The sequence below is a fragment of the Cyprinus carpio genome, chromosome A11 (assembly GCF_018340385.1).
Source record: "Cyprinus carpio isolate SPL01 chromosome A11, ASM1834038v1, whole genome shotgun sequence".
NCBI lineage: Eukaryota > Metazoa > Chordata > Actinopteri > Cypriniformes > Cyprinidae > Cyprinus > Cyprinus carpio.
The window spans coordinates 9,542,937-9,565,532 of record NC_056582.1 but is presented as its reverse complement, the minus strand read 5'-3'; the positions used below and the strand labels follow the sequence as shown (position 1 = coordinate 9,565,532).

The 22,596-nt window shown below is 36.1% G+C and overlaps 1 protein-coding gene across 1 annotated transcript in view; it reads right to left on the bottom strand.

The window, feature by feature from the left end:
* LOC122146588 (neuroligin-1-like) overlaps positions 1-19,872 on the bottom strand; it is a 233,748-nt gene extending 213,876 nt beyond the window's left edge. The window contains exon 1 of the mRNA XM_042766169.1: positions 19,123-19,872. The gene's annotated coding sequence lies outside the window, so the exon portion shown is untranslated. The remainder of the gene's footprint in view (positions 1-19,122) is intronic.
* Between the last annotated feature and the right edge of the window lie 2,724 nt (positions 19,873-22,596).

Here is a 22,596-nt window from a genome sequence, read left to right as displayed (position 1 = left end):
AACACAAAGATTGCAAGACTGTCTGAATGTAATTTATTTGCATGCTTAATGAGATTATTTTTTGGTGTGAAACCAATTTTGTGCAAATTAAATCTTAATATTGTGCAGTGGCAAGGGTGCTGACACAAGGTTATTTTATTCAATATTGAGCATGACAGCCATTAAATTCTCTGTAGTGTTGACTGTCCCTTATGTTTAGCAGGACATCTTTCTGAGACCTTCAATACAACTTTAAACCCCAAACTGCTGTGTAGAAATGGTATTGTCCTGTTAGCCAATAACTAAATGCATTGAATTAGTGAGGACAACCTGTGGAGTCCAGTGTATATAATTTATAACTCACTATATAGCAGTTTTGGAGAAAAATAAATAAAATTAGGAGACCACTGCAAAATTATGTTTATCAAGTATGTTTGGGTAAAATGAGCATTTTTGTTTTATTCCATAAACTACTGACAACATTTTTCCCAAATTCCAAATAAACATTGTCAGTTAGAGCATTGAATTGTAGAATAAATGCAGAATAAATTGCAGATAATTTTCGGACCTCAAATAATTCAAAGACAACAAGTTCATATTCATTTTTAAGCAACACATTACTAGTGTTTTAACATTAGGAGTTCAAAAATCAATATTTGGTGGAATAACCCTGATTCTGAATTACAGCTTTCGTGCGTCTTTGCATGCTCTCCACTAGTCTTTTGGGCGACTTTATGACACTCCTGGTGCAAAAATTCAAGCAGCTGGCCATTGTTTGATGGCTTGTGACTGTCCATCTTCTTTTTGATCACATCAGAGGTTTTCAGTGGGGTTCAGGTCTGGAGATTGGGCTGGTGGTCCTCCATCCATACCTTGAATGACCTGGCTGTGTGGCATGGAGCATTGTGCTGCTGGAGAAAAAAAAAAAAAAAAAAAAAAAAAAAAAAAAAAACCAATCCTCAGAGTTGGGGAACATTGCCAGAGAAGAAAGAAGCATGTTTTATTCCAGGACAACCTTATAAATGGCTTGATTCATGCGCCCTTCACAAAGACCAATGTGCCCGATTCCAGCCTTTCTGAAGGACCACAGCTCATCACCGATCCTCCACCAAATTTCACAGTGGGTGGCTTGTAGGCCTCTCCAGGTTTCCATCTAACCATTAGACAACCAGGTGTTGGGCAAAGCTGAAAATTGGACTCATCAGAGGATGACCTTCCTCACTATGCACTTTACTACTGTTGTTGAATGACATTCGAAAGAGTTGGTCAGTGAAGAGTCATTTTTGCTCTCGGCCGTTCTGTAGCTTTGTTGTCCACAATGACTGCAGCTTGACCTTGTTCTTATGAACCGCTGTCTTTGAAATTTTAAGGATGGAAGCAACCTGATGCTCATTGCATACCTCTGCCAGTAAAATCATAATTGAACCTTTCTTTTCCTCACTCATAACTTTTTAGTCATGGTCAATAGGTAGTATTTGATTCCAATTACTTTTGAGCTACTACTAGCACTGATTTTGCCATCCAACTGGTCCTATTGCAAGAGGATAGTGACGAACACAGCAGTGGTTTTTATACTTTTCCTCTTTTTTTTTTATTTTTTTTAGTTGATTAAGTTATCAGTACTTCATTATGCAGAAACAGTTGTACCTGTGCTGGAATTCAACAGACACTGGAATCAAATGGCTGCCATACATGTAGAGATGCTGAAATTATTATTTTTTTTTTACATTTTTACATAAAATCCTAATGCTATTAATTTTTTTGAGTGTGCCGTATGTGGTAAGAGTAGCAACTATCCCCCGCTAGTTCAATGTTCAGCAAGCACTGGATATTACTATTCATCTGGACCCAGACCTGTGCCTCAGAAGTCTGGACACAGCAGAAAGCTGGGAGTGAATCATTGCTTTCCCTCAGGGTGCTGGCAGCACCCACGATCCCTCTCGCTGGAGAGCCGCCACATACGGACAATAGTAAATTGAGTGTTTACCATTGTAATTTTGCCTTGACACACTATTTTCCTATTTTGATACTTTAGAGCTGTTTTGACACAATCTGTATTGTTAAAAGCGCTATATAAATAAAGGTGACTTGACGTGCATCCCTCCTGATGAGAAGAGAGCAAACAAACATCAGTGCCCCTGAAGAGCTCAGTCAGAACCGATGAAGAGTTCACTCCTCAGCCTCCACACAGACATGAAAGGCGCTATGTCTGCCGACATTTAGGGAGATTTGGTTGACGTCTCGTGCATATATTCTATTGATTAGTTTTGTCTGCCAGTGACCAATCTGGCCCAGAAGGTGATGATGTTTTAATGTGCTTTATTTTTAGAGAGAACCTCACAAGGTGCTCTTGACTCACGCAGCCTCCAGAACACATCGCTGCTTTTGCTCAGCTGCACGCGGGGAGGGCAGCGCTCCACAGGACACTCTGTTTACATTCAGGTCATAAATCAATAGACCAGACGTTTCACACAGTGAGCGGACCTGCCAAATACAACATCAGAGTAGTTTATCGTAGGTAGTGTTCCGCAGTCAAGGAACGAACAGTTGTGCAGCTGGTGAGCGCAGCCACATGTGTATGCAGATATTGCCACAAAATATGCATAAGTAAATACATACAGATAGATAAAAGCATCGAGTTGGCATTGCTTCAGGCGCTCTTTTAGACAGGAAGGGACTACCTGACTGACAACCGTCCAGCTGGCAAGCCATTTAGAGGCAGATTTATCTGAAATAGACACCACAATAATAGATGGGGAAGGAAAATTAACTCAAATACTGTGACAAAAATGTTCACAGATCATAATTTTTACCTATCCAAAAGTAGTATTAAGTACTATTTTTTATATATATTGATAAACATAACTCCAATTAAATTGGACCCATCTCATGACCTGAACCAACTCGAAAGGTACTATCAAATTGTATGACCAAACGCAAATATATTTTTCTCTCTCTGAGCATTAGATTCTTACAGCTTGAGATGAAATTATGTTTTAATTAATACTTTTATTCAGCAAAGATGCATTAAATTGATCAAAAGTGTCAATAAAAACATTTCTAATGTCACAAAAATATTTATATATTTCAAATAAATGCTGTTCTTTAGAACTTTATATTGGTCAAACAATCCTTAAATAAATGAACAAAAAATAAATCCTGTATAAAAGGTTTCAACAAAATTATTAAGCAGCACAACTCAACACTGATGATAACAGGCCTAAATGTTTCTTGAGCAGCAAATCAGCTTATTAGAACGATTTCTGAAGGATCATGCAACATGGAAGACTAATAATGCTGAAAACTCACAGGGATCAATTTTATTTATATAATAAAACAGAAAACAGTTATTTTAAATATTTCACAATATTACTGTTTTTACAGTATTTTTGATCAGCTTTCGTGAGCATACTGTTTTAAAATGACATTTAGAGTTATTTCATATTATTGAAACGTGATAATAAAAAATAAAAACAGCATAAAATAAACATTTTACCAAAGTATATGAAATTACAAATTACTTATGAAACTAGAAAATCTGAGACACCTTTTGATAATAGTCAATTATTTTGATTAATAGTCAAATATTTTTAGTATTTATTATATGTTTTAACAGAATGTGGAATAGACAGAGCCTAACTCGCCTGTGTAAAAACACCTTTAGATGGTGATTCTTGCCTCACATCAAGATATATGCTTTCAGTTTGTCATTTGTCAAAAAGAAAATGAATGTCACAAAATCATAAAGCTGTCACTTTGTGAATTTAGAAACAAGGCCACTTGTCAGTAATCTGATGTAGTGTTGATGAAGACTACTGGCAGGGGAGAGTTTAGAAAGCTTCTCAGTGCATTATGTCAGCCTCCAGGGTAATTTTTGCAAGGACGAGTAAACTATGGGTCAGTGTTGAACAGAAAGCACTCAGAATGATATCACTACAAACATGAGGATGACTTTAGATGCAGAATACTAATGGCAACATAAAGCCAAGCCCACAGTCATCCAACCACGCCACTTCCTGGCACTCTCACAGAACCCTTATCTGCTTTAAGAGTGTTTGTGTTCTTGACATTCAGGACGGAAAAAAAGACAGAAGTCTTGTTAATATTCCTCTGGTTCTCTGCTTTGACATATTGGCTGAACAACAAGACGGTCAAAATGAGGTCATAAATTACAGCATTTTTAAGTGGTCGTATGATGAGGCTAAAGCAGTGATTTTACAACGATGGAGGATTCTGAAAACTATTTAGGATTCTTTTATTCTTTAAAAGGGTGGTTGATTGCGATTTCACTTTTTTAACGTTAGTTAGTGTGTAATGTTGCTGTTTGAGCATAAACAATATCTGCAAAGTTGCAGCACTGAAAGTTCAATGCAAACAGAGATATCGTCTTTTAAAATTCTGGCAGTTTAATGCCTACAAAAAACGGCTGGTAATGGACTTCAACAAGACTTTTCCCAGGTCCGTTACGTCACAAACCCAGATAAACCCCCGCGAACATGCAACAAAGGGGGCGAGGCCATGTTGTGCTGCTTTAGAGAAGAGGAAGAGAAAACTAGGGGTGCACGTAAAAATCTGTTCATATATGAATCGCGATTCTGTCTTCTAACGATTCTAATGGATTCACAAGTTTCAAAACCAATGTTCTAAAGCAGCGCGTATGGTTGCTGTGCTGTATTAAAGCTTTAATCAGAATAAAACTGTATATTAAAAGCTAACAGAAGCATTAGCATTTACAAACAGCGTATCTAAAAGTATGAGACAACAACAAACAAACATATCATTAATAGCCGTGCTTGCACAGGTTCTGTGCAATCCTCTTCATTAATATTCTCTGCGGCTCAATAGGGCTCAACTGATACGCAATATAGAGGACTTCATTGTTTACAATACAACCGGAGCACATTCTGAGCTTGAGGGGCAGGATGTTCAGACACGCTCTAGAGGCGGTTTAACGAATCACAACACACTGAGCCAGCTGACCAATCTCAGCCCATCGCGTATTTCTGTGGGAAGGGCTTCATAAAAACAGGAAACAATCAAGCCTTTTGTCAGAGAAGGGACATATCGGTGTGGAATAAAGGTTAATTATGTGAAAAAATAATGCATTTTTTAAAAAACGAAGCATTAACACGTTAGACTGCACCCCATAAACACAATCAAGCTTAGAAAAAAAAAAGTCAACCACCCCTTTAATGAGCGCCGAGCTTTTTGTCACTTTGACGTTGGGAAATGAATACAGTAAGCTCATGTTTAACCAGTAATGACAACCCGCGAACAACAGGCTCATCTATCAAATAAAAATCCAGGCTGCTTTTATTGAAGCAGTGCTGCTTTTTTGGCATATTCAGTGAAAGAAGGTGCTAATTTTGTTTATGAAAGCCGAGAGAACCATGGCAGCCCATTTCAGGGGTGGGTTTGCCTTTTAAAGGTATGAAAAGCCCAGAGTAAAGCAGTCATTTAAGTTCTTGGACCCCATAATCTGTTAGATGAATGTGTTGTTATTTAACATCAAGCTGCTTTGATTTTAGCGCTTAAATTACAGTGGTATGGAGATGTTCAGAGGTCACGATTAAAGGAGTGGAGTCATGCTGCTAATAAGGTACAGATCCACTTGCTGCTGCTGCACCTGATTTACTCTAACTAAAATGTCATAGAACAGACCACATGCAAATTAAGCCAAATAAATCTGTGATCTATAAAAAAATCCATTCCTCCAAACATAGCCAGAAAGTCAGAACAAAATCATATGCCCCTATTCCCCATATGATTTGTTTTGTAGAAAAACAGTAAGGACACCAGGTAATATTTATCCTAAATCATCTTTAATTCAATAAAGACAATTAAAGTGTCAGTAACATAAAAATGTAAATTCTGATCATTTACTCTCCCTTATATTGTTCCAAATTCATGTCTTGCTTTCAAATCTCGTTCACCTTCATATATTCATTTACTAAAAAAAAAAAAAAAAAAAAAAAAAAAAAAAACACACAGAGTACGAGTAAATGATGGCAGAATGCTCATTTTTTTGGTGGACTATCCCTTTAAGGAATTACGTATTAATCTACATGAAACAGAATCTATCTTGGGTGATGATTTGGTTTCCTCCAGTCCTGTTTTGCACTTACACGTCCTAAAGCTAGTTACATACTCGACATTACATGATCAATGTTTTCTATTTATGTCTTATGTACCACCACAGCCCCATCAATAAGACTCAGCTCTCCCTTTATCAACACCAAATGTGTTCCTTCTGTCATACTGGATATCATTCAGCATTATGATTATTGTAATTAAAGTTAATTTAATTTAAAAAAAAGGGTGAAAGGTAAACTTGCAAACATGTAGCGCATGGATTAATTGATAAATATTTATCACATTTTCTGATTAAATTTGTAATATATTTGTAGAATATTATGTTTTATATTTCTATAATAAAAATGTATATAAACTACAAAAACTTTAATAAGTTTGGGGTTAGTAAGTAGTGTCGGGGGTGCTGAGTTATGAAATCACATCACTTTTTTCAAGTAACTAGTAAAGTAATGCATTACTTTAAAATTTACAATGAAATATCATAGTAAATTTTTAAAATGTCTAATGCCAGTTACTCATTTACTGACTGAGTTGAGAGGAATTGGGATTGAGCTGCAGTGGCAGAGGCATAGCCTGAGGTTTATTAAATTCACTTTTGGTGTGAAAGCGCCTTTACAGTTGCCAAAAATATAACTTTTGGGATTTTGTTATTAAAAATAAGCCCAGCCCAGGTGACAAAAAGTAATGCAAAAGTAACATAATGCATTACTTTCCATAAAGAGTAACTAAGCTAAGCAATTAGTTATTTTTTTTATGGAGTAACACATTATTGCAATGCATTAACTTTTAAAGTAACTTTCCCCAACAACTTTATTATAAAAGTAGAATGGTAGCACATTTTATTTATTTTTTTTTTTAATTAAAAAGCTATTAAAAAAATAATAATGACATTTTTCATCATTGAAAGCTAAAATGAAAACATTTACAAGTTTTCCTAGAACCTGCTTCATTTAGGGATCACTTATATATAAAAGGATATTTAGTCTGCGGTTTATGAACTGAGGTTGTGTGAGGCCAAGTACATATTGCTATTGCTCTATTTTGAGGGCTGATTCTGTGTTGCTTGGTGACTGGGAATAAATATGGCCTCAAAATTCCTACCCTGAAATAAAGCCAGGTACAGCCAGTATATGATTACCGTACCTTGCAGGCATTTGGCCTTTTATAGGAGGTCAGGATTTTTGCCAGTTAACTGTGGAGTCAATAGAGAAACACAGCTTTTGGAGGTGCTGCTTGGGAATGACCGTGGCTTTGGATTCTGGGCAGGAAAGCAGTTCTATTGACTTACAGGTCACTGGCTTAACTGAGGCCCCAAAAGAGAGTTTTGTTAAACTACAGTCGACTATGTCCTGAAGCCGGTAATGATATGTTTAATTCTACAACTCAATAAAATGCTAAACTACTGCTTTCTGACAAAAGCAAGAAAACCCAGGAGTAAAGGAGTACAGCTGAAGTCAGGGGCAAACACTGAAATCTTCAAAAACAAAGAGAAAGAGAACCAGTGAGAAAAATGAGAACAAAAGAGAGGGCAAAAGAGGACCAGCACTAAAGATGAGCTTTGCCAATGCATAAAAAGAGCTGCTGCAAACAATTTTTTTTTTTTTTTTTTTGATATATAATCAATGTAATAATTGTCATCTCAGAGAATAAAAAAATAAAAATAAATAATTGCATATTTTTAATCTAATTTTGTGCAAGAATGTTTTAGGGTCAAAATAACACAGCATTTGCAACCCATTTTGATATTTCTTTGTCCAATGGAAGTCCGATATTGCTTTGGACCCCATTCACTTTCACTACATGAACAAAAAAATTAAAATAGTCTTAAAAGTATCTTCTTTTAGGTCCCACACATAAAATTAAATAAAGTCATATGGGCCCATGGACATGAGGCTGAGTATATTGTGACAATTTAAATGATGTTGAGTCAAAAAAAAATGATGTAAAAATCACAGTTGCATACTGGCAAAAGAAGGTTAATTTAGTATCGCAGGATACCAATATGTTATATACTGTATAACAAACATTTTGGCAGGAATAACAGAAAATTCAACTACTATCCACAGTACACACTTCAGAAATAGTATGGAACACTATGAAAGTTGCTATTCTAAACATACGTAGCCTCAGAGAAAAATCATACAGAAAGCAGTACAGGAGAAAGTTGGAGAAAAGAGAATAAAGGGCAAGTAAAACAATGAAATGGAACACATGTAGGCTGCAGCTGGAAGAGCACAGATTAATGCTCGCTACTTTGACTTTTTGCTTAGGAAAGGAGGTTAGAAAGTACACAATTAAAATAATTACATTTCCTACTCTGAGCTCATTCCTTAACTGGACTGATAACTCTGTACTCTTAGTCTAAGCCCATTAGTGCTCATTATACAAAAAGGGGACACTAAAAAGCTAAGCTACATGATAATATTCTTCATTACCTATTCCTGCACCCTTAGTTGCTTTAATTTAGAGAGAAATTATGTCTGTACATTCATCATAAGATAGAGAGTTTATACACTGTAAGTACTGTATGTGGAATTCTCTCTAAAACTTTCCATTCCTTTGAGAAAGCTTACCAGTCGAAGAAAAAAAAAATGGATAACTACCTTTAGACTAGATTAAGTATTTTATGCAACTGGCCACAGATCCAACTGAAAACCCACAGATCTAAATTTTGCTTTTTTAAGTTTAAAAACCTTGACTAACATTATTAGTAGACTTATTATAAATGCATTAAATGACCCCTGTAAAGTTATATTTAAAAATGAAATGCTCATTAAAAAATAAAGGAATAAGGTGATGATGAAATTATAGTGGCGTTTAAGATTCCACTCATAGCACAGGTGTCATAGGACAGGGTGTGTGATGTCTGCAGTGGTGTAGCGGCTGAAGACGAGAAGTAACTTGGACAGTGGTCCAATGAAAAGATCTACGACCCGTGTATACGTGCACACAGCAACATTACTCTCAAGCCGTGCGTTTAATCTAGCGTGGTGCCCGGTCCTGCTTTTAAGAGCCATTCTGCTTGACGGAATGCAGGTATTCAAGGCAGAAAGGTCAAGATTTCTCAATGTCCCTTCAATACGGTCACAGTCCAACAGCTTGCAAACACACAGATACACACACAGCAGGCGGAGGTGGGGACTGAGGCTGAGGCTGGAGGACAACACTGATACAGCACAGGACACTGCATTCAGCCGTCACTCTCCTTTTGGCAGCAAAGACCAGCTTCAATGTCAGCATCCTAGAAGAGCAAATAACTCACACACTCAAGCACCACATGCAATGTTCCCACAAACACATGGAAGCAAATATGAGTTTAATCTCAAGTATACGATTTAAATGTGGTAATATTTAAATGAACATTCAGAGATTTTATAAGGTTTTAACATTTTTTTGATAAGTCTGGTGGTTTGTGTCTGTGTATGTGTGTAAAGGAATACACACACACACACACACGATTTAAATGTGGTAATACTTAATATATATATATATATATATATACACACACACACATATATATATATATATATAATATATATATATATATATATATATATATATATATACACACACACACACACATATACACTACGGGTCAAAAGTTTGGGATCAGAATGTTTTTTAATGTTTTTTTTACAGGGGTTTCTTATGTTCATCAAGGCTGCATTTATTTGATAAAAAATACAGGAAAAAAATAATATTGTGAAATATTATTATGATGTTAAATAACATTTTTCTATTTTAATATACATTAAAATCTAATTTATTCCTGTAAATGCAAAGCTGAATTTTCAGCATCATTACTCCAGTCTTCAGTGTCACATGATCCTTCAGAAATCATTCTATTATGCTGATTTATTATCAGTGCTGGAAACTGTTGTGCTGCTGTGATAGTTTTTTTTCTTTGATGAATAAAAGGTTAAAAAGAAGAGCTTTTTTTTTTTTTTTTTAATGGCTGATGGAAATTCAGCTTTGCATCATAGAAATAATATTTTAAAGGATATTGAAATAGAAACCATTATTTTATATGATAATAACATTTAGCAAGATTACGGTTTTATTTTCTTTATTTTTGATCAAATAAATGCAGCCTTGATGAGCATAAGAGACTTCTTTAAAAAAAAACATTACAATTCTAACTGATCCCAAACTTTTGACTAATAGTGTATATTCAAGCATACATATTTTTACAATATATTTTCTGAAAGACAAGCTGCTGCAGTAGTGTGGAAAAGTGTTTGCCTCTTTCCGGATTTCTTATTTTTTTGCATGTTTGTCACACTTTAATGTTTTAGATCATCAAACCAATTTAAATATTAGTCATAGATAACAAGTAAACACAACATGCAGTTTTTAAATGAAGTTTTTATTATTAAGGGAAAACAAAATCTAAAACTACATGGCCCTGTGTGAAGAAGTGTTTTGCCCCCCTGTTAAAACTGTGATTTATCACTCCTGAGTTTAAATTTCTCTAGACACACCCAGGCCTGATTACTGCCACACCTGTTCACAATCAAGAAATCTCTTAAATAGGACCTGCCTGACAAAGTGAAGTAGACCAAAAGATCCTCAAAAGCTAGACATCATGCCGAGATCCAAAGAAATTCAGAAACAAATGAGAATTGAGATCTATCAGTCTGGAAAAAGTTATAGAGCCATTTCTAAAGCTTTGGGACTCCAGCGAACCACAGTGAGAGCCATTATTTACAAATGGCAAAAACATGGAACAGTGGAGAACCTTCCCAGGAGTGGCCAGAAGACCAAAAATACCCCAAGAGCACAGCGACAACTCATCCAAGAGGTCACAAAAGACCCCACAACCACATCCAAAGAACTGCAGGCCTCACTTGCCTCAGTTAAGGTCAGTGTTCATGACTCCACCATAGAAAAGAGACTGGGCAAAAATGATCTGCATGGCAGAGTTCCAAAACCACTGCTGAGCAAAAAGAACATAAAGGCTTGTCTCAGTTTTGCCAGAAAACATCTTGATGATCCCCAAGACTTTTGGGAAAAAATACTCTGTGGACTGACGAGACAAAAGTTGAACTTTTTGGAAGGTGTGTCCCCCATTACGTCTGGCGTAAAAGTAACATCGCATTTCAGAAAAAGAACATCATACCAACAGTAAAATATGGTGGTGGTAGTGTGATGGGGCTGTTTTGCTGCTTCAGGACCTGGAAGACTTGCTGTGATAAATGGAACCATGAATTCTGCTGTTTACCAAAAAATCCTGAAGGAGAATGTCCGGCCATCTGTTCGTGACCTCAAGCTGAAGCGAAACTTGGGTTCTGCAACAGGACAATGATCCAAAACACACCAGCAAGTCCACCTCTGAATGGCTGAAGAAAAACAAAATTAAGACTTTGGAGTGGCCTAGTCAAAGTCCTGACCTGAATCCTATTGAGGATGCTGTGGCATGACCTTTAAAAAGGCGGTTCATGCTCGAAAGCCCTCCAATGTGGCTGAATTACAACAATTCTGCATAGATGAGTGGACCAAAATTCCTCCACAGCGCTGTAACAGACTCATTGCAAGTTATCACAAACGCTTGATTGCAGTTTTTGCTGCTAAGGGTGGCCCAACCATAGGGCTGTTTTTTCCACAGCGCTGTAACAGACTCATTGCAAGTTATCACAAACGTGTGATTAGTAGCATATCTCCAGCACGTGTGTTCAGATCAGGATTGCCAGTTTTTCAAAACAAAACCTGCCCAGTTGCTTCTCAAAACTAGTCCAATCACGTTTGGTTCCGGGTGATAAAAATACATGTTTTTTGGCGGGGTTCCCTTGGTAATATTCACATTTTAGGGGCTAAATATCACATTATTGGTATTTGGGGTCGCTTCAACCCGTGAACATGAACATGAAAAACAACCGCAGACTTGGCAACACTGGTTGGCATTTACACCACAGAGCCGTAATTCACTGACAATCTACACAAAATCGATTGTAAAATCGCAGGCGATTCTTTGTTGATTTTTGAAAGTGATTTTGTGTAGCTTGTCGGTGGACTACGGCTCTGTGTAGTAAATGCCCGCTCCACCTGAACCAGTGTTGCCAAGTCTGCGGTTGTTTTTCATATCCGCGGGTTGAACTGACCCCCAATACCAATAACGTGATATTTAGCCCCTAAAATGTGAATTTTACCAATGCAACCCTGCCAAAAAACGTATATTTTAAACCCGGGATGCAATTTTTATCGGGGAACCTCCGGGAAACGTGATTGGGCTAGTTTTTGGACTAGTTTTGAGAAGCAATTGGGCAGGATTTGTTTGTGAAAACCTGGTAACCCTGATCTTAATGCACATGCTGGAGATGTACGATATACTACTAATTACAGGAGCGTCTTTACTGATGAGATGCGCATGAAAATCGTATTCGATTTTTCGCACAGCCCTACCCAACCAGTTATTAGGTTTAGGGGGCAAACACTTTTTCACACACGGCCATGTAGTTTTGGGTTTTGTTTTCCCTTAATAATAAAAACCTTCATTTAAAAACTGCATGTGTTCACTTGTGTTATCTTTTACTAATATTTAAATTTGTTTGATGATCTGAAACATTAAAGTGTGACAAACATGCAAAAAAAAAGAAACCAGGAAGGGGCCAACACTTTTTCACACCACTGTATATACAGTGTCTATAGCAGTGTATAATTTTATATATATTTTTTATTTATATTTCTATATTTTATATATAGCATTTATTTGACATATATTGGTTTTATAATCCATTTTAATAGATTTTGAATCTATTTTGAATCTTTTGTGTTTGTCAGTTGGCAATTTGAATACATTTTCTCTTAAAGGTGTGAAAATATGTAGCAAAACCAAGTAAAATACAGATAAATATAAAGTAGAAAATTGGATATGATGTGTTATGTAAATTTCTGTAGCATTTTCGATGTTAATCTGGACAAATAAATGACTTTTCTAATACAGCAGATATTCTAATCAACACTTTTACATTACATAGTGTAAACTATAACTATAAACATTATAACTCAAGCAAACAGCTTTCTTTATAAGAAAACTGCAGTCAAATTATGTATTCAGTGGACGTTCTAGTCAGTGCTTAAACAGTCATGTAGGGTTGCTAGAAATTGCATGTTTCTGCGTAACTGCAAAGGAGAAATTATGTTTTCAATAAATCTTTCTTCAGATCTCCACACCGCTGCTGAAATGTCAGTACAGATGGATATAATTAATAATTTAGGCAGGAACTCAATAATCACTTTAGCAAAACATTTTCACTCGTTTTCCCTCCCAGGAACCAAAACTGTTCTTTTTCATCTCACTTGATAAATACAGTAATTAGCTCTGTTTGCCAAGTCAACCATCACTTTTCCTATTGCTCAAACTTTCACGAAGGCTTCGTTATTTGTTTGAACACACTAATAATAATTAATAATTTATTGCATGATGCTAATCACGCATGCGTTGTGCACAAATGAGACCTGAAATCATGTTCTGCATGCCTCTGTTGATTAGAGGTGTGCTATTCATTTTCAAAGTGAGAAAAATCTAAACTGTATAAATGCAGCATTCAACATTAGTGTCTATTTCAACTGAAGAGCCTCAAATGCGGCTTTTCTGTTCAGTTTGCTCACTGCTGCCTAATGTCATCAGAGTAATGTTACATAATTCAGTCAGAGCTCAGTGGGGGCACTGCTCTCACCTCATTCAATCCTGCTGATGGTGAACTTAGTAATGTGCTAATTGCTATGTTTCATGCCAGGAGTAACGGAGGAGGACCATGTGTGTCTACACTAATGCGCCTGTAATGTTCTTGAGCCTATGGAGGGATAGTAAATGAAACTCAATGAAAAATCCAAACAGCACAGCCACTATAATGAGACACGACACCAATTACAGTGCACAAAGATGTAAATTCCCTCCATCCTTGGAGAGCACAAGATTCCCACAGGCAATCGAGGAGTTTATCCAGCCTGTCTGCAACTTGTAATGAGCTCCAGCTGGCCTCCATGTCATCCTCATAGTGAAGGACCCAAAAATCTGTCAGCAAATAGATGGCGGTCATCTCATTTAAACCGCTTACTGGAAGAAACAGCGGCATTAGTGTGCCTAAAGGAGACACTTTCACAGACATAAAGAGAGATGGAGGTTTATGTTACACTCTATAAAATATACAACACTTTTTAATTAGATTTCTCTCTGTTAATTTCTAGGAATATTAAAATAAAATGGACTTAAATGTTAATATAAATAACAGTAAATGCATACTTTCAATAATAATAATAATTATAATATAGATAATAATAATCTGTGTATATGCACTTAATCTATTGATAATGGTATTTCACCACCCAAAAAAAATAAAATAAATAAAATGATTACAATTAAAATACTGTGATATTAAATAAAGGTTTTTTTTCCCCTTCAATAAATAAATAAATGAATAAATTAGAATCATTCCAAAACGTATTATTATTTATTATTATTATTATTATTATTATGTATCAATTATCCATTATATTTGAAGCATACAGTAAACATCAGTAATAATAATAATAATTTTATTATGCTGCATCAATTATCAATAATATTTGAAGTATACAGTATAAAATCAATAATAATAATAGTTGTATTATTATTATTATTATTATTATTATTATTATTATTATTATTATTATGTTTACTGCATAGTTCCAATATTATTATTACTATTATTATTATTATTATTATATTTGAACATTACAGTAAACATCAATAATAATAATAAAAATCATCATCATCATAATCAATGTGGTATTCGCCAAAGTCGAATTTATTGTGATGTTTTTTTTTTAAGCTTTATAAAAGGACAGATGAAGTGGGAAGTCCCATTAGACTCACTCAGAAACTACAATTTTATGAATGTCACAACTAAACCTGTCAACCTTTTTGTGCCCACTGCACTCCATTTACCCACCAAAGTACCTGCACAACTGGCTCCCAGTGGACCATGGGAAACAGCAGCCAAAGCAAAACAGAAAGCTAGAAATGGCTCAGTTCTGGGAAGAAATCAATCGTGATGACCATGTTAAATATCGCTTGCGTGCTTTCTGAACTTACTCCTTAACCACGTCTCAAAAACGGTTGAAAGGACAATAGTCAAACTACATGACACCACACATATTCCTTCACGCATCCATGCGTCATCCGTGGTCATTTGTTTTCGTCTTGCTTGTATTTACCAGCAGTCGTGCTGATAAGAGCTCTATAACATGTGCTGTGTGGGCAGGCTCAGCGAAAAGGAATATGAGCTATTAAATCTTTCAGTGACTGGCCACAACCTGTCCAACAGACTGGCAGCCACTCACTATTAGTCAGCCATGGTGAGTGGGCAGGACACTTTCATGCCACTATGAGAGAAAGAGAGACCGGAAAGATGAAATTCACACTCCAGCCTTGTCTCTAAGAAACACGTTCGCCTACCATGTCCCTCGCAAGTCTTCTGTTAAGGTCTTCTTAAAGACTGGAAAGAGATGTGTGTGCATTGAAGCAATAGTTCACCCAAAATTGAAAATTCAATCATTTACTCATCTTCAAGTTGTTCCAAACCTATATGAGTTTCTTTCTTCTTCTAAAAGAAGATATTTTGAAGAATGTTGGTAACCAAACAGGAACTGTTGATAGCCATTGACTTCCATAATAGTTTTTTTTTCTTCAAACAATGGAAGTGAATAGCTATGTTTCCATCCAAAGTTGCAAAATTAACTTAAAACAATAAAACATTTTGCAAATTAAGCACTATTTCCATCCAGAAGAGAGATGAAGAGATCAAAATCATTCCTGAAAAACAGGTGCCAAATATCACTAAGAAAAAGGTAATTTACTGCAGTAGGTGAAGCCAGAATCGGTCTAAATTTCGTATACATTAAATTACTTGTACCTCAAAGTGCACAGACCAAATGCAATATACACAGTCATGTTATCTTGCCTTCAGAAGCAGATGCCTGCTGTTGGTAATCATACCAAACCACTTGGATGTCAGACTTTGGCTCAGGCATTTCAAAATGACCAAAACAACATTTCAGATGCTGTGATGTGAGAGATTGGTCCACTGGTTATTCCAGTTATGCCGTCGATTAAGGCAGTCAAATTACTTTTTTTTTTTTAACATTTCATGAGGAATTTATTAGGTAAATGTATTTCCATCATAGTTTATGTGCATGCTTTCTTATTGGATAAGAAACGTATCTGCCTCAATTAAGTTTTTTTATGCGCATTTTTAGAATTTATGTGATTCTGTGTTTCCATCCCAAAATGTGCATAAAAATTGGTAAATGGAAACATGGCTAATGGCTACCAGAAACTGTCTGGTTACCAACATTCCTAAAAAAATCTTCTCCTGAAACTGTACAGGTTTGGAACAACATGAGGGTGAGTAAATGATGACATAATTTCCATGTTTTGGCGAACTACCCCTTTAGGACACAGGAACAAGCACAAGTGTCTCTGTATGAAACAGCTGTGCTGTAATCAGCATACTGTGCTCTGGACGGGGAATGTAATTGTTGCTTAACTGAGATGAGAAGCAGTGACCCTTTCCAAGACAAACAAGCTTCTGTTTAGATTAGTGTGCTTTGCCTTTGGGCAACTCACTACACAGACATCCAGCTTTGCAAGAGCATCTCCTAATACAGAGGCTGGGATGACAAGCACCATTCACCTTTTATCACTGTATAATCACAACCTCTGAATTTTGACATCCATTTCAGCAAGTTCGGGAGCGTGAATTAGTGCATTTAATTACCGACCATGGTCATTATTAATTATTTTCTACTCACAGTGATATAGATTTGCTCTTTTTAGTCAGCAGATGTGTGTTTCTCAAATACATGCATACCTGTATCTAACTGGAATTTATTAGTCTACTAGTAACCAACACATAGATGTCCTGATGAAAAAACTCAGTGTTTTTTAATGTCTCAAGAACAAAGTTTGATTTGTAAAGCACAAGGCAAATGGGACACAGTGGCATCCAGAAGGGCTGACCCTTTGACTAGTAGTATTAGGTATTTAGGTAGCCCAGCTGTTCAATCTGGGATCATTTTTCTGATGATGTTGTGCATGAAACAAGTGCTCTCAGACATTATTAGTCAAAAGTGGAGGAGGAGCTGTCTCCTGCTCAGGCTTTGATCTCTGAAACCTCAAGTGAGGAGGGCATTGGGGTCAGAACCACAACCACATTAACAAAGCACTGGTGCACCAAACACAGACAAACGAAAAGGTGAAGGGTGAACTGTATACAGGTAGATGAATTTATATGATGTAGAAGATATTTAGTGATTTAGAAATTGATTATAAAATTATAAGTATATTTTTTAAAAATAAGAATACTTGTTTTGTGTTTTGTGAGTAAATGATGACAGAATTGTCATTTTCTGCCCTTTTAAATATGAAAGTTATTAAATATGAGCCTGTTTTGAAAGTTTTATAATACAGACAGACAGACAGATAGACAGATAGATAGATAGATAGATAGATAGATAGATAGATAGATAGATAGACGTGGATAGATGGATAGATCGATAGATAGATAGATAGATAGATATGTCCAAATGCTTAAGATACACAGTTCATTAAAGACATAAAGGAATACATTTTATCAGTATGTATTCCCTGGGAGCTAAAATCATGACCTTAAAGTTTATTTTAGAACTACTGGAATATATTGTATAAATATGCATAATTACCCGCTATCTATTCAAAATATCTATCCCATTCTATTTCTAAATTGAGTCATTCGTTGGATGGAAAAACAGGCCACATACAGTATTCAGTAACTCAAAAAGAGGAATACATTTTCTCTCCACCATTCATCAGTCATTTAATAGAAGTGGATGAATAACCATAAACATGCCTGTGCAAAGCAAAACTATATCTAGCTCAACGGTGGCTTGCTTTGACAGTATTTCATAGATAAATAATTTATTTGAGAATTACCCAAAACGATCCCGTCGCTACTGAAGAATACAGTTACATGACTGCGGTTCTCTTCATACCATTCTCTTCATTTTGCGACTCTAAAATGATGGTTTACTTTACAAGCGATCTGGCAGGAACCCGTCACGACGACTCGTCAAATTAAGCGTAAATATTTGATTTGCACTGCCATCTACAGGAGTAGAGCTCTAGGGGAGGGTGGTAAAGAAGATGAAAGCCTCAGAGGTCTGTGAGGAACAACTTCACCTGTATCAGTCATGTCCTAAAAACTGCACGATTTCTATACTGGGTCAGGTTAATGCTGGCTACCATGGACAGCGACCGCCAGCGTTCATTAACATAAAAAGTATACAAAGTTAGTACAGTTAACTCTTCTCGATATGACAGTAAATATGAAAACTAAATCTTTAGCGGGCAGTGTAGCCGATTCCTGAAGCAATGGATCTTATGAGCCGGTTCTTTCCACTGAATCAAAAACATAAGTGACTGTTAAGAGCCGGTTCTCTTTAGTGAGTCAAAAACAGAGCACCCAGTGCAGTCAGATTCCTGAACGAACGATTCTTATGAGTCGGTTCTTTTGAGTGAATCAAAAATAATTTGAACAAGTCTTTTATAATTTGAAATGAACCAAAACGGTTACTGTTTGAATTGCCATTCATAGGACGCATTTTTTAATAGAGTTATTGGATTGTATTTATTGTACCTATAAAAAGACGTAAACGTACCTTTACTAAAATTACTGTGATTTGTACTAAGTTTAAAGCTGAAAACATCATAATTTGGCAACAGACTGCAATAAGCACAGAAAATAATTATTCCTCAAAGGCAGGCAATTAAAAGAATCGTTAATGGAAATAAGTCGCTCAGATGAATTATAATCGTTCAGTTGCTTACGAATTCTATGTAAACGGCATTAAGTTTTCTTCCAGCACTGCGAATGTAGCGTTGCATTTTAACCTGATGGTGACATTGCTGCATTCATTATTGCTTTGAATTAGCCTGCTCATTAACAACTTGAAGAGCACCATTTTATGATATAAATACGGTTGTAAGCATTAAAAGGCGTCATGAATGCTGAACATACTGATGGTCAGACCTACCTTTCCGCTGTTAGTTAAGAAAGAACGATGTTGGTCCTCATGCAACTGGAAATGTTTATGTCCGATTAAATCCTTTGAGTATTTCAAAAAAAAAAAAAAAAAAAAAGACACTGAGCGCGACAAAAATAAAATAAAAAAATAAAATTAAAAAATTAAAAAGCACACGACATTGATAGACGCGTGACGTTGATTCAGACGAGCTTCTGCGCGAGAGGAGCGGACGAGATGATCTCGATCCTTAAAGAATCCCGTTAAACATCCACGAGGGTGAGTTCACATGTTCTGAATGAAGCTCTGTGGAGTCTCCAGACGTTAGCCGATTCTCAGTTCAAACCACAGTTTCTCTCTAAAGTTTCAGTGCTCCAGCGGTCGATGTTTTTGCCAATGCGAAACTGTGCCCGGATATTAACTCGCATTTGCCGTCACCCATGATGTTTATATAGTCCGTAGCCAGCTACGAGAGAATAAATTAAGCATTAAGTTCGCAATTTATTAGAAAACGACGTACGACCACGGAAAAAAAAAAAAAAAATCACAGCACCTTTCTCTCCTTCCAAGAACTGGAAGGGCTTCTGCAGAAAGATCTGCGTGGAAGAGGGAGTGACGCACAGGATGTTTAATAAAGCAAAAGGCTGTGATAATATAGGTTAATCGCCAACATACTGTATTGTCTGAAGAGATTCGCTAATAATTGTCACTATACGTGCATTTTAACCATTTACTTGCAACGATGGACTTCATGATGTTAAATCATTCACTGGTTTTAACCTGCAATTGTTACCTTACATAGCTGTTTTTACTTGATTTAAACCTTAAACATTAATTTTGTTGGTATAAAGTTGGCTTAACAATATTACAAAAAAAAAAAAAAAAAAAAAAAAATCGACTTGAATAAAACAAATCAATTTAGATGTTACCATTCAGGGTACCCTTTTTTTTCCCCTCTCCATTGTACACTGCAATGAGGTAAAGGGTACACTGGTTGTACATTCACTTTATTGGTGTTTTACCTGCATTTTGAATTTTGCACTTCACTGCATTGTGTTTTAGGGTTAATGGAAATGACTGTAAAGTTGATGGAACACTGAACCAGTAAAAATGATGACAGAATTGTCATTTTCTGCCCTTTTAAATATGAAAGTTATTAAATATGAGCCTGTTTTGAAAGTTTTTATAATAAAGACAGGACAGCCAGATAGACAGATAGATAGATAGATAGATAGATAGATAGCCTAGATAGATATAGATAGCTAGATAGATAGATATGTCCAAATGCTTAAGATACACAGTTCATTAAAGACATAAAGGAATACATTTTATCAGTATGTATTCCCTGGGAGCTAAAATCATGAACCTTAAAGTTTATTTTAGAACTAACTGGAATATATTGTATAAAATGCATAATTACCCGCTATCTATTCAAAATATGATATCCCATTCTATTTCTAAATTGAGTCATTCGTTGGATGGAAAAACAGGCCACATACAGTATTCAGTAACTCAAAAAGAGGAATACATTTTCTCTCCACCATTCATCAGTCATTTAATAGAAGTGGATGAATAACCATAAACATGCCTGTGCAAAGCAAAACTATATCTAGCTCAACGGTGGCTTGCTTTGACAGTATATTCATAGATAAATAATTTATTTGAGAATAACCCAAAAACGATCCCGTCGCTACTGAAGAATACAGTTACATGACTGCGGTTCTCTTCATACCATTCTCTTCATTTGCGACTCTAAAATGATGGTTTACTTTACAGCGATCTGGCAGGAACCCGTCAGACGACTCGTCAAATTAAGCGTAAATATTTGATTTGCAACTGCCATCTACAGGAGTAGAGCTCTAGGGGAGGGTGGTAAAGAGAGATGAAAGCCTCAGAGGTCGGTGAGGAACAACTTCAACCTGTAATCAGTCATGTCCTAAAAACTGCACGATTTCTATAACTGGGTCAGGTTAATGCTGGCTACCATGGACAGCGACCGCCAGCGTTTCATTAACATAAAAGTATACAAAGTTAGTACAGTTAACTCTTCTCGATATGACAGTAAATATGAAAACTAAATCTTTAGCGGGCAGTGTAGCCGATTCCTGAAGCAATGGATCTTATGAGCCGGTTCTTTCCACTGAATCAACACATAAGTGACTGTTAAGAGCCGGTTCTCTTTAGTGAGTCAAAAAACAGAGCACCCAGTGCAGTCAGATTCCTGAACGAAACGATTCTTATGAGTCGGTTCTTTTGAGTGAATCAAAATAATTTGAACAAGTCTTTTATAATTTGAATGAAACCAAAACGGTTACTGTTTGAATTGCCATTCATAGGACGCATTTTTTAATAGAGTTATTGGATTGTATTTATTGTACCTATAAAAAGACGTAAACGTACCTTTACTAAAATTACTGTGATTTGTACTAAGTTTAAAGCTGAAAACATCATAAGTTGGCAACAGACTGCAATAAGCACAGAAAATAATTATCCTCAAAGGCAGGCAATTAAAAGAATCGTTAATGGAATAAGTCGCTCAGATGAATTATAATCGTTTCAGTTGCTTACGAATTCTATGTAAACGGCATTAAGTTTTCTTCCAGCACTGCGAATGTAGCGTTGCATTTTTAACCTGATGGGACATTGCTGCATTCATTATTGCTTTGAATTAGCCTGCTCATTAACAACTTGAAGAGCACCATTTTATGATATAAATACGGTTGTAAGCATTAAAAGGCGTCATGAATGCTGAACATACTGATGGTCAGACCTACCTTTCCGCTGTTAGTTAAGAAAGAACGATGTTGGTCCTCATGCAACTGGAAATGTTTATGTCCGATTAAAATCCTTTGAGTATTTCAAAAAAAAAAAAAAAAAAAAGACACTGAGCGCGACAAAAATAAAATAAAAAAAAAAAATTAAAAAAAAAATAAAATAAAAAAAAAAAATTAAAAACTGATGACGTTTTGATTCAGACGAGCTTCTGCGCGAGAGGAGCGGACAGAGATGATCTCGATCCTTAAAGAATCCCGTTAAAAACATCCACGAGGGTGAGTTCACATGTTTCTGAATGAAGCTCTGTGGAGTCTCCAGACGTTAGCCGATTCTCAGTTCAAACCACAGTTTCTCTCTCAAAGTTTTCAGTGCTCCAGCGGTCGATGTTTTTGTGGCCAATGCGAACTGTGCCGGATATTAACTCGCATTTGCCGTCACCCATGATGTTTATATAGTCCGTAGCCAGCTACGAGAGAATAAATTAAGCATTAAGTTCGCAATTTATTAGAAAACGACGTACGACCACGGAAAAAAAAAAAAAAAATATGAGAGACACCTTTTCTCTCCTTCCAAGAACTGGAAGGCTTCTGCAGGAAAGATCTGCGTGGAAGAGGGAGTGACGCACAGGATGTTTAATAAAGCAAAAGGCTGTGATAATATAGGTTAATCGCCAACATACTGTATTGTCTGAAGAGATTCGCTAATAATTGT